Source organism: Physeter macrocephalus, chromosome 7 (assembly GCF_002837175.3).
Source record: "Physeter macrocephalus isolate SW-GA chromosome 7, ASM283717v5, whole genome shotgun sequence".
NCBI classification, from domain to species: domain Eukaryota; kingdom Metazoa; phylum Chordata; class Mammalia; order Artiodactyla; family Physeteridae; genus Physeter; species Physeter macrocephalus.
In genome coordinates this window covers 109,674,198-109,686,984 of record NC_041220.1, presented here as the reverse complement: position 1 = coordinate 109,686,984, position 12,787 = coordinate 109,674,198, and positions in this window count along the sequence as shown.

Here is a 12,787-nt window from a genome sequence, read left to right as displayed (position 1 = left end):
ACTGAACCAATCAATTGATACCAACTAGATAGATGATCTGTTTGGGTATAATACTAGAACCATCTGGTTACATGTGATACTAGAAATGATCCAATACACACTATAATACAACAAGCATCCAACACACACTGTAATACAACAGTGACATCTCACATGATGCAGTGTTTAAAGTGAAATTACTCCAACCAATATAATAAAATTACATTTAATGGGAAAACATTTTACAATGCTTGCATTTTTTAATTTAAATTTAAATTAATGAAAATTAATAATTCAGTTGATCAGTCTCATGTTCTACATTTCAAATGGTTAATCGCCACATGTGGCTAGTGACAGACAAATGTTCTAAACAGGGCAGTCTAAAGATGTGTTCTGCTAGATTAAACTATCACATTGATAGATGATTTGCTATGTTGATAGGATTTTTTTAAGATCACAGAGCAAAGCAGAGACTGATTCAGAGACTCAAGTCACATCTCCTTTTTCCTGTTTCATATTATTATGCATTAATTCAGCCAGCTAGTCCTCTGTTGTATATATTTGCGTGATAATAAACTGCAGTCTCTGCCACATAGAGTAAAGAAGAATTTCAAATTCTTCTCAACTGCAAAAAGGCAAACTGGTCAAGGCTAAAGAGGCTCAAAGATAATGATGGACAGATGCAATTTTCAAGAATTTTCCTGTTTGGAAGGAACATAGGCAGATGTTACAGGGCTCACAAAGGCTAATATTCCATGGCAAAAAGACAATTTGTCTTATTTCTCATGTTCTGTACTGCCCTTTCTGAGCAAGGATTTCTTGCACAGGTTATGTGTCTCTCTTGTTCAGGTCAGACTTTGTAGTGCTTGTGGCATAAATTTAATCATAAGAGAACATGCTGGAATTCTCTAATGCTATTCACCTCTAGAAAAAAGGCAATGCATCACAGTTTAGTGCTTTTATGGCACCATCTTATTTGGTCAGATAACCATTGTTTAAAGAACACACTGACACTTTTTATGTGAAAGCTGTTAAAGTACTCTGCTTGGGTCATATCCACATGGGAAACATGAAGTTAAAAGTTGCACAATTATTTAAAATTTTTAGGACATAGTTGATTTTTTTTCTTTATTTTAGCTATCAAAATTTTTTATGAAAATTGTATCAACATTTCTTCTTTAATTTCAGGGACACAAATACAGCTAAAATTCTCTGTGTATGGGAACAAATCATTATAAGGTTGAATACGCAAAAGTCAGAGAGGTGCAAGGATGTGAATTTATTTTATTTAACTGAACTGAGTTTGCTCATGAAATCCTGCATTGTGGTTCAATATTTAGGAATTCAAGATTTAAACCTAGTCACTGTCCAGTTTAAAAAATAATCTCTTTTAAGTTATTTCAGACAATTAAGAGTTTCCCCTCTTCTACCCTTTTTTCTTCACTGCTCCCCTACTGTCATCTAAGCATGGAATGATGGCAGGTTTCATGGAGTATTTGGGGGCAGATATCTCTGCCCCACTTTTTTCTGCTGTATCCTCAGTTAAATCCTTCCTGGCCTCCAGGATATGCAACCTGGGAAAACATTTTACAATGCTTGCATTTTTTAATTTAAATTTAAATTAATGAAAATTAATAATTCAGTTGATCAGTCTCATGTTCTACATTTCAAATGGTTAATCGCCACATGTGGCTAGTGACAGACAAATGTTCTAAACAGGGCAGTCTAAAGATGTGTTCTGCTAGATTAAACTATCACATTGATAGATGATTTGCTATGTTGATAGGATTTTTTTAAGATCACAGAGCAAAGCAGAGACTGATTCAGAGACTCAAGTCACATCTCCTTTTTCCTGTTTCATATTATTATGCATTAATTCAGCCAGCTAGTCCTCTGTTGTATATATTTGCGTGATAATAAACTGCAGTCTCTGCCACATAGAGTAAAGAAGAATTTCAAATTCTTCTCAACTGCAAAAAGGCAAACTGGTCAAGGCTAAAGAGGCTCAAAGATAATGATGGACAGATGCAATTTTCAAGAATTTTCCTGTTTGGAAGGAACATAGGCAGATGTTACAGGGCTCACAAAGGCTAATATTCCATGGCAAAAAGACAATTTGTCTTATTTCTCATGTTCTGTACTGCCCTTTCTGAGCAAGGATTTCTTGCACAGGTTATGTGTCTCTCTTGTTCAGGTCAGACTTTGTAGTGCTTGTGGCATAAATTTAATCATAAGAGAACATGCTGGAATTCTCTAATGCTATTCACCTCTAGAAAAAAGGCAATGCATCACAGTTTAGTGCTTTTATGGCACCATCTTATTTGGTCAGATAACCATTGTTTAAAGAACACACTGACACTTTTTATGTGAAAGCTGTTAAAGTACTCTGCTTGGGTCATATCCACATGGGAAACATGAAGTTAAAAGTTGCACAATTATTTAAAATTTTTAGGACATAGTTGATTTTTTTTCTTTATTTTAGCTATCAAAATTTTTTATGAAAATTGTATCAACATTTCTTCTTTAATTTCAGGGACACAAATACAGCTAAAATTCTCTGTGTATGGGAACAAATCATTATAAGGTTGAATACGCAAAAGTCAGAGAGGTGCAAGGATGTGAATTTATTTTATTTAACTGAACTGAGTTTGCTCATGAAATCCTGCATTGTGGTTCAATATTTAGGAATTCAAGATTTAAACCTAGTCACTGTCCAGTTTAAAAAATAATCTCTTTTAAGTTATTTCAGACAATTAAGAGTTTCCCCTCTTCTACCCTTTTTTCTTCACTGCTCCCCTACTGTCATCTAAGCATGGAATGATGGCAGGTTTCATGGAGTATTTGGGGGCAGATATCTCTGCCCCACTTTTTTCTGCTGTATCCTCAGTTAAATCCTTCCTGGCCTCCAGGATATGCAACCAGTCTCCTCCTTACTGGAGGGAATTTGGTGGAATTTGCTGTTCGTGTCCTCAGTTCCTCACAGGGTCTCCCTCTGCAGGGAACACACTGTAGTTTCCTTGTCTTGGAACCACAGCCCAACCTATCTTTCATCAGCACTCTCAGCACTTTGAAATCCTTCATAAGATCTTTTTGAAAATTCTAGATCTTGCCTCATGTCATGTAATTTTTATGAGGAATTCTCAAGCTGCTACGTGTGAAGTATGTTTCATATATTTCTTTATCTAATATATTATGCTACTATTTTGGTTCTACTCTGTCCACTCAGTTTTGGCAAATGACAATCTGTAAGGCATTTCTTCCCGGAGTTCCAAACCAGAAGAGTATCACAAGCCCTCACTGCTTTTGTTTTTCTCATCAACTTATTTGAGAGTTCTATCATCTTACTCTTCCCCTGGACCTTAGGTTTATAGAGATGAAAGCACTAAATCCTTTCTCAGCAACATGAGCAGTGTTTTACCTTTAGTCTTTTCTACTACCTAGTTATTCAGCTACTCCCTATTAGCCCATTAAGTGCTTTCTCCTTCCTAGATTGTAGACTGTTTTCTAAAAATGATCTCTTTGTTCTATGATATCTGTTTCTTCTATCTGACAAAACAAATGTCATTGATCTAATGGGCAGCGAGCCCCAGGAGAAGTTGGAAGTAGGAATAATGTCAGGAAACAAAAGGGAAAAAAAGTCCGGACAAGACAAAACATTTGTACTAGGTCTGCAATACCTGCTTGCTTAGAAGTAGAAGGACACCTAGGAGAGCAGATAGTCTTTGCAAGAACGCAAAGATGTGCAAAGGTGGGAGGGTGTAGAATGCAACAGGTAAATCAGAAGTACCTAGTTGCCTGGGTGTCAAGAGGTCATTAGAGTGACCTGACTGAGTATAATATGGGACCTTGTCTGAAGCCTCTGGGAGGAAGGCTTTTCTGCAAAGAGACAAGAGAACTTTCATTACACCAGACAAGAGAGAAGCTGAGATTAATCATGATAAGAAAAAACGTCAGAGGCCAGTGAATATATCCCTTGCCCCATGCCACAAAAATATACAAGCCACCCCAAAAATTAGACCTGGGTGATTATGGCAGGAGATGTGGGAATTAAAAGAACACTGATTGTGAATTAATAGTTACAACAAGAGTCTTAGATTTTTTCCTAATTCTTTTGGTTTCTTTTTGGTATTGTCTTTATGAGACTTAATTTTTTTTAAAAATCAACAAAGTATCATCTTTAAGGGCAGGATTTAGTCTTGCCATCTCAGCATCGATCAAATAAAATGGAGGCTTTAGACTTTATTGATGTAAATTATAGAATATAAAGTTATAATTATGCATTTTACACATATTTAAAATGCTCAAAGCTTGGCATATTAATATAAACTCTAAGGATGCTCTCAAAGCAACCCCTGCATCATATCACAGAAACATGGTTTCTTATCCTTGTAGAGCTGGAGGACCCCAGGAGATGGCTCCCAGCTTTTCTCTTTTGACTTCTTTCCTAATGAATCTTATAATTTAAGATAAATATTCTACTAAAATGAGTAATAGAAGGTGTAGATTTATCCGAAAAAAATTAACGCTGAAAATAGATAGTCAGCTTTGGGGTACTTTGAAGAGGTCCAGAACCCTTGGTTTAGAAAAATTAATATGAATGCGTTGAGTTCTGTCACTTGAATTGATCTGCATTGCTATTCCCATCTCCACTGAACAGCGAAACATATCTGGATCTATGCCTCTTTTCCTAGATTTTCTCTCCAAAAATCCCTCTCTCAGGGCATTTGTGTATACAGCAGAACTTGTTGAAAGTTTGCAGAGGGGTTCTAATCATAACAACTAAAACTCTTTAATATTAAATAGCAGACATATTTGTTCTTAAAAATTCTTTGAGCGTGAATCACTGGTAATGTCTCACTGACAAATTTTCTCTGCAGGCTCTAGCCACGTAATTTGTTACTTAGCTCCCTTTCGCTCTCCTCTCTCCTCAATTTTTGTTTCCTCTGATGTTTTGTTTTTATTGTGAACTCATGTTACTCAGGGTATAATTTGAATTCTATGAGAACTTGGTTTTAAATGTGCCCTTCCCAGGATGATATTCTTATGGCTGGTGTTGGAGGGGCCATCAACCCATGACTATTTTACCTGTGCACCTTGACAATGGCAAGCAAACATCTAATAATTGCCTACCTCCTGAAGTTGTACTTGTACTGTTGTTTTGTTTTGTTTTTCCGGCACGCGGGCCTCTCACTGTCGTGGCCTCTCCCGTTGCGGAGCACAGGCTCCGGATGCGCAGGCTCAGCGGCCATGGCTCACGGGCCCAGCCGCTCCACGGCATGTGGGATCTTCCCAGACCGGGGCACGAACCCAGTTCCCCTGCATCGGCAGGCGGACTCCCAACCACTGCGCCACCAGGGAAGACCTAACCCATGACTATTTTAAATTAAATCTTAAATGGGCTTTTCCAGGTCATGTAATTTGTGAGAATTTGAAACCCACACTCTTAATCCTAAGATATATTATTTTTATGCACTCAAATGTAAGGCTGAACTAGTCAGTTTCCCTTGCATCTACATTTGTGAGCAGGTGATTTTCTGGTCCACACTTTTACTTTATATACTTTGGCTTCTTATATGAATGTTTAGTCCAACTCTTCAGTGTACATGGGTTGAGGGTCATGTGTCTTATTCCACTTGCGGAATTGGCCAATAGAGGAATTGGCCAACTCTGCTAGGGTAGCCACCAGCTTTAGCACCTGCTTTGATGTATGGATTCAAGCTTTCATTTCATTTTCATCTTCTGTGGAAGCCCGCGTATTACTTGCCAGCTGAGATGTGCATTTAAGAAAATTAGGAATATTTCAGCCAGCTTTGTTTTGTATTTAATGTTTTGTAGACAGAGAGTTTTCAGGATATCTACTCTACTGTGTTTCCAAAAGTGCCAGTCCCTCCCCTCTTCTCTCACTCACCACCAATTTCTGTTCATTTCATAGGCAGAGCCGTTCAGTTTTCATCTTTGTGGGGAGTTGTATTTGAATATTGTAAATATTGTAAATATTTCTTCTGGGCCTTGCTTTCTCTGCACAAAGAAGCCTAACAAGGTACTATTTTAAGCAAAGACAATTTTGACTTTAAAGGAGATGTCTGTGACATCTCTTAAAATACTAATTCTTCATACAACTATATCATGTTTTCTAAAATTTTACCCCTAAATCATTAACATTGGCAAGTAGTAGTAATTTTGTTGTTTGGTCTTTTATTTGTAAGGATTTTTTTTTTTTTTTTTGTGGTACGCAGGCCTCTCACTGTTGTGGCCTCTCCCGTTGCGGAGCACAGGCTCCGGACGCGCAGGCTCAGCGGCCATGGCTCACGGGCCCAGCCGCTCCGCGGCATGTGGGATCTTCCCAGACCGGGGCACGAACCCGTGTCCCCTGCATCGGCAGGTGGACTCACAACCACTGCGCCACCAGGGAAGCCCTATTTGTAAGGATTTTGAAAAAGTATTTATGAATGGACCGCATCATGCTTAGGCCTTATCTTGTTTCATCTTGCTAGTGTCAGAGTTCCCCAGCCCTTGCTGGGGCTTATGCCCAGCTGTCTAAACTAAGTGCTGCTCCAAGTGTGATCTACAGAGTGATGTTAGTTCATAGATTCTTGTTATTGGTCTCTGTTAAGTAAAGTACAGAAATGAAGTGCTTAGAAACCTTTACAATTTGACATTTCAGAAATATCTAAACATGTGGTACATGAATTAATCTTACTGAGCAGGACATAGGTTGTGCTGATGGGAAACTCATGTGATAATTTGCTTTTGGTGGAAACTGTTTGATAGGTGTGCACAGAACAAATTCATTTCAGTCCATGTAAAATGGGGATGGTAAGATAAAAACTGATCCTTTATAAGAGATAGTTTGAGAAAGATTGGTCTAAATAATAACGGTTATTTTATACCTTCAGATGAATTCAAATAGTTACTGCTGGGGATATATACAGTTATTTAGAATATATCAGTGATAAAGCCCAGTTCTAGATTTTGTTTTCTGAGTAGCCAGTGTCTTTAATCTGAAATTGTATACCTATACCTCTTATGTGCATGCCACATGAAGGAACAAACAAAACTTCAAGTTATAAATGTATGTACCTCACTGGACCCCCATCAGCTGGTAATCGGTGCTATTACACTAGGCAAAGATAGCATAAAAGTTGTCACCATTCAAGAGTCAGTAGAGTTTGGGAGTTGAAAATCCCAGCTCTGAAATAAGAATGCCTAGTTTCAATCCCAAATTCCACCACTTAGTAGTTGTGTGATGTTGGGTAAGTTACTAAAACTTTCTGAGCCTCACTTTCCTTATCTGTAAAATGAAGATCGTGGTGTGATCCCATGTGATAAATTTATTTGGGAAAATCTCAGTAAATGTTGTCGTCATCATTTTTGTTACTGTTTCATGCACTTAGAGCAGAGAAGAATGCAATGGTAATCCACTTGTCCATCAAGCACACATATGTTATTTTTTGAACTTTAATAGTGAATGAGAAAATGCAAGTATGCAAGTTTTAAATGTGCACTTTTACTCTCCTCTTAATTCTCCTGACCCAATTTGCTTTTTGTTCCTGGATCCTAACTCTCCTCCAAGCAGCTCTCTGTATCTTTGTTTGCCACAATTTTCAAATATTCTTGCTTGCCTTCATTCTTCACAAAACAAACATTCATTCAACACCTTCTAGGTGCCAGGCAGTGTTATTGGCTCTTGACATAAAGAGAAGAATCAAATACTGTTTCTGTTTTCAAGAAGTTTACAATTTGGGCTATCACATATGTAATAAAGATGAGTGTTGTAAATGTTATGATAAATATATGAACAGAGTAAGAGATCAAAAAAGAGAAGTCTCAAAATTCTGTGTAAGAGGGTTATAAAATATTCTATGAATTAAGTGATGCTTCAGCTAATCCTCAGTAATGAATGTGTGTCCAAGAGGACTGGGCAAAAGGTGATCAGGTGAAATATTTGTTAGTAAAGGTAATGTAAACAGGAATAATTCCATACAGGCACTTAGAGAAAACTTTTTATAAGAGGTTAGGTTAGAAGAGGTTATAAGAGGCAAAAACAAAAAGCCCCTCACAGTTAGACCCAAAGCCCAGAGATCAATGTTTGCACTCAGTATTTCCACCAGACCTTTCTTTATCAGAAAATCTTTGATTCTCTTCATTCTATCATGTTGTTGAGGCCGAAGAAACAATCAGGAAAAAAAAAAAAATGAATTTGTTATATATCACAAAATGAAAATAAGCTGGTTACTTGCTCAGAGTAGGGAAGCAAAGTGGGGAAACACACCTAGCCAAGGAAAGGAGGGAGAAAGCCAGTAACAAGAATGGGCAGCCTGGGGCTGCATCAAGCGGGGGAGTTGCCTAACAAGGGCTCAGGCTTGCGCAGTACAGACGGCAGCTCTGCAATACAGTGAGCCAGGGGAGAATTTCTGGACTCAGTTAAGTGACAGGAAAATGCCAAACTGCAGGGGCAGTTCTTAATGAAATGAATACTCCTGCAGCAAGTTATAAATTGAGTATATTTAAATCTACTACTGCTTTCCACAACTTAGTTATGATTTCCTTGCATGCATTTTCAAGAAAGAAAGATCGAAATGGTATAAGCTAGAATTTCTACCATTCATTTTATTCCTCTTTCCCTAAATTTCAATTTCTTAAATATATACAATAACGCTTTTATTTCTAATCCATATTGCTAAGGCTAAATAAAGAGAGAAGGCAAGGCTTGTTTACACAAATGAACTAGTTGTTGCCTTTCTTATGTGATCACTTACTAAACATTAACTCACCTTTATATTCAACCTACACATATAAACACACACAGATAAACACACACACACACACACACACACACGCACTTCAGTACATAGAAAGAAAATATTTTAGATACCCTTGACTAATATACTACAGCTAAGTACTTAATTTAAATCTTTGCCAGGAAACTGGGGTGGGGGGGGATATTTTGGATTTCAGCTTAATTTGTAAGATTCTCTGCCTGTTGTAAGTTACGGTGGAGAATGGAAAAGGATCCCTCTATGAAAACTGGGTTTTATGTGACTGACACATGCTGCATTTTTAATAACACAGACTGAAATGCATTATTCAGAATTCACTGTTGTCCAGCAATTCAGCTCTGCTGTAGATCTTCATACTTCTAGTAAATCTGTTACCTGCAAAAATTCAAATTCTTTTGGTGATCAATACTAGTAGCCAAGATAGTATTTGTCTGCCTAAGTAGAATGTAGTGAACTAGCACAAGGGATTATCATATCATATTTCAAAATCAGATAATTATGAATCAGTATTTACTGTGAGCTATCTCAGTGAATATCTAAATGTATCTAGCCATTTTGATTTTGATTTTCCTTTGACTAGTGAGAATAACATTGCATTTACACAAGGGAAGCATTCCATTTCAGGTAACAATGCATAAGTATAGATATCACTTCTTAAAAGCTGTAACAGAGGCCTTATAGAGTTTCAGAAATTTTTGAAGCTCAGGGATGGTGTATTCAGAGGTGATGTTGTTTATTGTTATTCATCTAATAATGAATATAATCTCAACTTTTCAAGATCAAACATATATATTACATGGCAACCCAAACTACCAAAACTAGTTGAATAGCCCATGGCCTTCTAAAATTAATATAAATACATACAATAAAACAATCATATAAAACTTAGAATCAGAACGTTTTTACTAAAGATCCAACTCAGCTACTTGCTCCTTACTGAGTGGGTTTAAGTCATTTATCTGATCTGAGCATCATTTTCTTTATCTGTGAAAGAGAGGTTATAATAATCTGTACTTCAAAGATTCTGTGAGATTCAAATGAGATGATATAATACATATGCTTTGGAAGTGATGTTATAAAGCCTTATACAAGGGTAAGTTTTATAATTATTGTTATTGCTAATGTTTTCATTTTTATGTCAAAATATTTGCTCCTATCACTTTGAAGCACGCTTTAAAGATCAAAGTTTGTGTGATTAACTGTCAGTGACTTGACTTCCACCTGCCTTATGTTAAGTTTTTCAATCTAAACTCACACAGGAACAGTGCATTAAAAACAAGAAAAATTATTAGCATAACTTCAGAATACTTACCTTGTATAGATGCAGCTCTTCCACTAGGATAATGTGATCTGTAAACTGTACAACTTTGGTATTTGGTATTTAGCATTCTTGCTTATTCCTATTCAAGAGTGACCACTGTAAGTTCATGATCTAGAGTAGTTTGTAATTTGAATAATAATACCTTCTCCATTGGGTTTTGGTGAAGGATAAATGAAGTAATATATACATAATTCTCAGTGCAAATCTCAGTGAAACCTGATAACATGTGTCTACTGTGTGGAAATACAATCTTGTAAAGTTAATGATCATAAGCTAGCACCAAACAACTGAACTCAAGAAGTGCCAGGGAAAAAATAGAAGAAAGACATGAAGTTCATAGGGAATGCATTTCAACTGATTGATGGAGATCCAAAATATTTTTCTTCTTTGTATGTCTTCTATGTATGTCTTACAATAAAGAATATATACATATCTATCTATCTATCTATCTATCTATCTATCTATCTATAGTATTGGTTCTGGCTATCTGGAAAACACTAATACATTGATAATCCACAAATTTTATCTTAAGTCTGAACTGCTCATCAAACCTTAAACATATATATCTAGCTTCTAACTTGACAGCATTGGAATGTGTAATAAGTACCTCCAAATTAACATGATTAAATCTCTTTTCCAAAGTTCAACCTGCTCCTCCTTCAGTCTTCTCCATCTCAATAAATATATATACATAATAGTCTATGTGTGTGTATATATATATATCAAGATATTTATTATAAAGAATTTGCTCACATGATTATGGAGGCTGAGAAGCCCCAAGATCTGAACTTGTCAAGCTGGAGACCCAGGAGAGTTTATATATAGTTCCAGTCTGAGTCTGAAAGACAGAGAACCAAAAGGGTCAATGATGTAAGTTCCAGTCTGAAAGTCAGCAAGCTTGAGACCCAAGTAAGAAGATCCAATGTTCTAATTCAAGTCCAAAGGCCAGAAAGGACCAATGTTCAGATTAGATCATTATGCAGGAGGCCTTACTAACCCTCTTACTCAGCCTTAGTGTTCCATCAAGCAAGTCTTCAATTGACTGAATAAGAGCCAGCCACATTAGGGAAAGCAATCTGCTTTACTCAATCTATGAATTCAAATATTAATTTCATCTAAAAATACCCTCACAGATACACCCAGAGTAATGTTTGATCAAATATCTGGGCACCGTGTAGCCCAGTCAAATTGATACATAAAATTAACTGTCATAATTACCAAAGATTTAAAGTCATGAGACTGGATGAGATCTCCAAAGAAGATGCAAGAACTAAACCCTGGAAACTCTAATGTTTGAAGGCTCTAAAGATTAGGGATATTCGGCAAAAGACAGAATGGTGAGACCAAGCTGACGACATACCACTCAGCACAAATGACCAGAATGACCTTCCGAGTGATATGAAATTCTTTGATGGAATATTTGACAAGATAGAGAACCATGATGCTGAGCATATATGGAAATAACATGGAATAAAAGGTGGAAGAGAGTATCAATTGTCTATGTAGAGGTCTTATGTAAGTTATATTAAGACATCTGACAAGGGACATACAAGTTGGGTTTTTTCAGTTTTAAAAGACACACACGAGGATTAGGAACCAAGATCGTGGAGTAGAAGGACGTGCTCTCACTCCCTCTTGTGAGAACACCAGAATCACAACTAGCTCCTGGACAATCATTGACAGGAAGACACTGGCACTCACCAAAAAAGATACCCCACATCCAAAGACAGAGGAGAAGCCACAATGAGATGGTAGGAGGGGCATAATCAGAGTAAAATCAAATCCCATAACTGCTGAGTGGGTGACTCACAGACTGGAGAACACTTATACCACAGAAGTCCACCCACTGGAGTAAAGGTTCTGAGCCCCACGTCAGGTTCCCAACCTGGGGGTCTGGCAACGGGAGGAGGCATTCCTAGAGAATCAGACTTTGAAGCCTAGCAGGATTTGATTGCAGGACTTCGACAGGACTGGGGGAAACAGAGACTCCACTCTTGGAGGACACACACAAAGTAGTGTGTGCATCGGGACCCAGGGGAAGGAGTAGTGAACCCAGGGGAGACTGAACCAGACCTACCTGCTACTGTTGGAGGGTCCCCTGCAGAGGCAGGTGGTGGCTGTGGCTCACCATGGGGACAAGGACACTGACAGCAGAAGTTCTGGGAAGTATTCCTTGGGGTGAGCTCTCCTTGAGTCCGCCATTAGCCCCACGAAAGAGCCCAGGTAGGCTCCAGTGTTGGATCATCTCAGGCCAAAAAACCAACAGGGAGGGAACCCAGGCCCACCCATCAGCAGTCAAGTGGATTAAAGTTTTACTGAGATCTGCCCACCAGAGCAACAGTCAGCTCTACCCACCTCCAGTCCCTCCCATCAGGGAACTTCAACAAGCCTATTAGATAGCCTCATCCACCAGAGGGCAGACAGCAGAAGCAAGAAGAACTACAATCCTGCAGCCTGTGGAACAAAAACCACATTCGCAGATAGACAAGATGAAAAGGCACAGGGCTATATACCAGATGAAGTAAAAAGATAAAACCCCAGAAAAACAACTAAATGAAGTGGAGATAGGCAACCTTCCAGAAAAAGAATTCAGAATAATGATAGTGAAGATGATCCAGGACCTCGGAAAAAGAATGGAGGCAGAGATCGAGAAGATGCAAGAAATGTTTAACAAAGACCTAGAAGAATTAAAGAACAAACAAACAGA